This window comes from Triticum dicoccoides, chromosome 4A (genome assembly GCF_002162155.2).
Source record: "Triticum dicoccoides isolate Atlit2015 ecotype Zavitan chromosome 4A, WEW_v2.0, whole genome shotgun sequence".
In the NCBI taxonomy this organism is placed as follows: Eukaryota; Viridiplantae; Streptophyta; class Magnoliopsida; order Poales; family Poaceae; genus Triticum; species Triticum dicoccoides.
This window is the reverse complement of record NC_041386.1, coordinates 52,258,698-52,264,761: the sequence shown is the minus strand read 5'-3', so window position 1 is coordinate 52,264,761 and position 6,064 is coordinate 52,258,698.

Genomic DNA, 6,064 nt, shown 5'->3' with positions numbered 1-6,064 from the left:
ACCGAGATTCATATCCAATTGGTGTCATGATACCTCAGACTCAAGGGGTCCGAGAGGAAAAGGTGCAACACAAATCGACGAAATGACATTGCAAGATTCTCGGGAAATGAACTATGGGAGCGGGTTTCTGAAGCAATAGTTCATCATTAAACCAAGGAGGGGATGAGGAGGTGGCTGATGGGCTCAGCGACAATTCATCGAGAATTCCAAATGGATGGATTTCCACGATAATGTGAACAAGAGGATGACATTTGTTAGATCAAATGATATAATGGGACATGCTCGAGGAAAACATACATAATTAAACATTGGTTGAACGGTGCACCCGAAATATGGGTTGGGTTGCACGGCCAATGTTAGAATGGTGATTCAATTATCGAAAGACTTAGAATGAACTATCGCCCATTCACTTCAAAGCAATAGGGTTCCTAGAAGGAAAGAATCCAAACAACACCGTTCGCTTGTTGGAATTAACACGGGGACCAAGAAAGAATGGTGATGGTGAGAAGTATTTCTATGTCAAGAATTCTCAAGAGGTGGAACAAATCTCAGAACAGTCTTGACATAAAGGATGGTAATACTCCAAGGTAAAGAAGAACAATTGCTGGATAGCAAGGAACTCAAGGTATAACACCAAACATGAACAAGCTTGTGTTGGTGGGAGGGCAATAAAGTGGTCAACGATAATACAATTCATCGAGGGCAAGGATGGTATTTCTCATCATAAATTCAATTGATATCCTGGATGAGCTCAGAATGTTGATGATCACGACACCTTTGTCACGAGAGTTCATGAAGATGTAATCAATCGGTGACGACATCAAGTCAAGTAATGATGAAGTGAAAGGTTATTGGAACCAAGGGTACGACACAAACTCGAAACCAAGCTTGTTGTTCAAGGCGAAATGATATGACGATGAGGATCGACGTAAGGTTAGTTCATCGTCGAAAATTGGTGCTCCGAGAATAAGGACCAGGTAGCACAGTTAGAATCGTCACGACAATGATATAGCCAAACAGGCTAGGAATGGCATGATCGGGTACAAACTCGTACTTATAGAAGCTTACTGAAGAGTTGTTGAACCGTAGAGCGGACTCGGTTCAGTTATCGATGTCTTTGAGTGTTCAATAACTCAGAGCCCGTGAAAAAAAATTGGAACCAGTGGGAATGTAGCACTTGATGAAGAACTCATAAGATGTTATGCAGTTCCATGATAATCTCGAGATACCAGGGGGGGGGGTAATACTCGATGACAGACCAAAGTAGAGGTTGGACTGGGGGTATTGCTCTACAGAAGACAAGTGCTTAATCTTGCACCAGAAATGGTATTTAAAAGAGAACATGGTCGGAACCACGATTGCAAAAGGCCAGATCCCAGATATAAGATGAACTTATACCAAAGGAATAGTTATTATTTCAAGAAGCTTCCATGATAGGATCTACATCGTGTCCATGGGCATGAACACAAAGGTTCAAGGTCGACTCCCACTTCTTCAATGTATAACCCTCCATTCACTTCTCGCTTTGATAAAGGCATTAGTGTTGAAAGTTTTACCTGGTGAAATACCAGATGAGTATGACTCGTGAAAACTTCCGAGTTCACACATATTAAGGAAGGCATAGGTTCAACCCATCCGGGCATCTTACGAACATATACCACAAACTTCGGGGTAATTAATACAAGCTCGAAAGTAGAGCATTGTTGGTCAAGCAGAGGATACAATGTACCAAAGGCATTATGTATCAGGGGAAAGAACTCACAAGGTGATTAATTACGAAGGACATAAAATCCAACAAAGGAACCGATGGTCCACAACGGAGCTGGTGGGGGTATCGGTACTCTATCAAAGGAAGAAGGAATGCAAGTGCACCGGATTATAGAAACAACTGACTAACTCAATTGTCAAATGCAAATGAATTATGATTCCCAAATCAAGGGATCAGAAGCAATGCTCTGATTAGGGGTGGATAAGTTGAATAGCCTTAGGGTACAATCAAAGACAATTCGATTGGTCGAGAACCAATTCCAGTTAAAGGAATGGCAATTCACTTGGAAAGTTAATTTATAAGGATCAATGATGATTGCATGTATTTGCAAACACATTGAGTCAACAGACTCAAAATGATAATGACAAGGAATGTCAATATGACTACGAGACTTATGGGATTAACCATAATGCAAGCAAGCAAGAATTTCAAGAGCCAAAGGTTGCGGAGGATTTTCGGAATATCGAATGGTATTTCGAAGACTTTTGTGTAACACAGGAACAACTGGGGGACGAGCGGATACTCGATAAGTGCGAGAATTAACCATAGGGGTATTCAGGTGACAAGGAACAGCACGACAGTAAGTTTAAAGGGTTATCGAAACAATGACAAGTTTTTCAGGGTATCTTGTAACAACAAGACCAACTGGGGATGAGGGTAAGAATAACAATTGCAAGTAGTTGTCCATAAGGGTTTACGGTGGAAGGGGAATTGCAAACGCGATGAACACAAATTCTCGAGTTAACAGCGGAGAGTATCTTCAGGGTCTTCTGGTGTAGCAGACGATCATCAGTAATAAGGGGCTCTCCGGGTGAAAGTGATAACGAGATCCTAATGTTAGATTTAGTAAATTTCGTTTAACCCGAATAGAAGAGAGTTCAGAGTCCCAGAGTAAAGGTCGAGGAGTAAAAGATCCTAGTACCACCCGATGGCGACGGGGGCCCGTAAGGCACACAGCCAAGTTAGTAAAAGTTTTTGTAATGTCTAGACTCGACTTCGGCCAAGGAGTGTGGAAGGGGGATTCCTATAGGCAGTCGGCTCTGATACCAACTTGTGACGCCCCCGATTCAATCGTACACTAATCATGCACGCAAACGTGTACGATCAAGATCAGGGACTCACGGGAAGATATCACAACACAACTCTAAAACATAAATAAGTCATACAAGCATCATAATACAAGCCAGGGGCCTCGAGGGCTCGAATACAAGTGCTCGATCATAGACGAGTCAGTGGAAGCAACAATATCTGAGTACAGACATAAGTTAAACAAGTTTGCCTTAAGAAGGCTAGTACAAACTGGGATACAGATCGAAAGAGGCGCAGGCCTCCTGCCTGGGATCCTCCTAAACTACTCCAGGTCGTCATCAGCGGGCAGCACGTAGTAGTAGGCACCTCCAGTGTAGTAGGGGTCGTCGTCGACAGTGGCGTCTGGCTCCTGGACTCCAACATCTGGTTGCGACAACCAGAAAGAAAGGAAAGGGGAAAAAGGGGGGGAGAAATCAACCGTGAGTACTCATCCAAAGTACTCGCAAGCAAGGAACTACACTACATATGCATGGGTATATGTGTAAGGAGGCCATATCAGTGGACTGAACTGCAGAATGCCAGAATAAGAGGGGGATAACTAATCCTGTCGAAGACTACGCTTCTCGCAGCCACCGTCTTGCATCAAGTAGAAGAGAGTAGATTGAAGTCCTCCAAGTAGCATCTCCAAATAGCATCTCCAGTAGCATCGCATAGCATAATCCTACCCGGCGATCCCCTCCTCATATCCCTGAGGGAGAGCGACCACCGGTTGTATCTGGCACTTGGAAGGGTGTGTTTTATTAAGTATCCGGTTCTAGTTGTCATAAGGTCAAGGTACAACTCCAAGTCGTCCTGTTACCGAAGATCACGGCTATTCGAATAGATTAACTTCCCTGCAGGGGTGCACCACATAACCCAACACGCTCGATCCCATTTGGCCGGACACACTATCCTGGGTCATGCCCAGCCTCGGAAGATCAACACATCGCAGCCCCACCTAGGCTCAACAGAGAGGCCAGCACGCCGGTCTAAACCTAAGCGCACAGGGGTCTGGGCCCATCGCCCATAGCACACCTGCACGTTGCGTACGCGGCCGAAAGCAGACCTAGCCTAGTGGCGTTCCAGTCCAATTCGGCGCGCGCCGCTCCGTCGCTGACGTCTGAAGTGCTTCGGCTGATACCACGACGTCGGGATACCCATAACTACTCCCACGTAGATGGTTAGTGCGTATAGGCTCGTAGCCAGAATCAGATCAAATACCAAGATCTCGTTAAGCGTGTTATTATGAAGCAACCGCGGACGCCGACCAGGGCCAGGCCCACCTCTCTCCTAGGCGGTCTCAACCTGCCCTGTCGCTCCGCCACAAAGATCCACACAGAGGGCCGTCGGGACAAAGGTCCTTTCAGCCCCCAATCCGTGAATCACTCGCGGGTACTCTTCGAGCTGACCCGACTTTAGTCACCATCTGTATAGTATGTATGTATGTAAAGTATATACCCGTGATCACCTCCCGAGTGATCACGGCCCGATAGTATAGCAAGGCAGACTGACAAGAATGTAGGGCCAATGATGATAACTAGCATCCTATACTAAGCATTTAGGATTGCAGGTAAGGTATCAACAGGTGTAGCAACAATGTCAGGCTATGCATCAGAATAGGATCAACGGAAAGCAGTAACATGCTACACTACTCTAATGCAAGCAGTATAGAGTAGAATAGGCGATATCTGGTGATCAAGGGGGGGGGGCTTGCCTGGTTGCTCTGGCAAGAGAGAGGGGTCGTCAACACCGTAGTCGATCACAGGGGGTACTGGCAGCGGCCTCGGGATCTACCGGAAAAAGTAACGAAGGGGGAACATAATAAATAACAGAGCAATCAAAGCATAACATGACAAATGCGGTGCTAGAGGTGATCTAACGCAGGGATAGGTGATACCGGTGAAGGGGGGAAACATCCGGGAAAATATCCCCGGTGTTTCGCGTTTTTGGACAGATGAACCGGAGGTGAAATGTTGCAGGTTCACTATGCTAGGGACGCGTGGCGGACGAACGGGTTGCGTATCCGAGATCGTCTCGTCGTTCTGAGCAACTTTCATGTATAAAGTTTTTCCATCCGGGCTACGGTTTATTTTATATTGATTTTCTAAAGTTTAAATCAATTTTAGAATTTATTTAATTAATTTAATCAACATTATCCAGAATAGTGTCTGCTGACGTCATGATGACGTCAGCATGACGTCAGTAGTTGACTTGGTCAACCTGACAGGTGGGTCCCGATCGTCATGCTCTGTTTTAATTAACTAACAGTTAATTAGGTTAATTAGTGATTAGGTTAATCTAATTATAATTAATTAACCTAATTAATTCCTTAATTAATTAATTAATTAATTTTATTATTATTATTATTTTCTCTCTTTTTTTTTGAATCATTCTGGGCGTGGGGCCCCCTGTCATTGGCCCAGAGGGGCTTTGCGGGTGCCGGGTGTCGGGCAACAGCCCGAGCGGTTCGGGCGTGCGGGCGAACCCGACGACGGGCGCCGCGGGCGTGGCCGAAGCCTGAGCGGCGACCAGCGCGCGGGGGCGGCACGGCGAGGCCCCCAGGCCGCAGCGGCAACAACCGAGGGCGGGGTGCGCGAACTGCGACGGCGGAGGTGGTGTTCAGGGGCGGAGCAGAGCTCCGGGGCGCACGACTGTCGGCGACGAGGTGAGCAAGGGCGTGGCCGTGCATAGTCCTGGTGAGGCGGGGCGGTGCGGGGTCGACGGCGACCAACAGGGACGTGACCACGGTGAGCGCTCACGGGAAGGAGGCCGCGGGCGTGCCCGCAGGCGAGGCGCAGGGCGCAGCCACGCATCGGGCGCGGACACGACCAACAGGGGCAGTCCCGTGCGCGGAGGCTTCTTGACGAGCATGGGGAAGGGGCGGTGACCGGCGAGGCGGTGTGCGTGCGCGCGAGGCGACACAGAGGAGAAGAAGGAGGGGAAAAGGCGGCTGCTCACGGCGGGAAGTAGGGACTAGGCAACGGGCGTGAGGAGGGCGACGGGGACGAGCGACGTGGTGGTGGCGACGGGCGTCGGGGTGACTTCGGGGCTCGGCAACGGAGTGGAGGTGGGCGTCTAGCGAGGCGACGCCGAGGAGGAGGCCGGAGGTTGGTGCTCGGCGCCGGCGGGCGACGACTATCTCCAGGCGCGGGCGCTCTGAGAGGAGGGGAGCGAGTAGCGAGGGGAAGTGGGGGTCTTCGCCCCGATCCAGATTGGATCGGGAGGGGG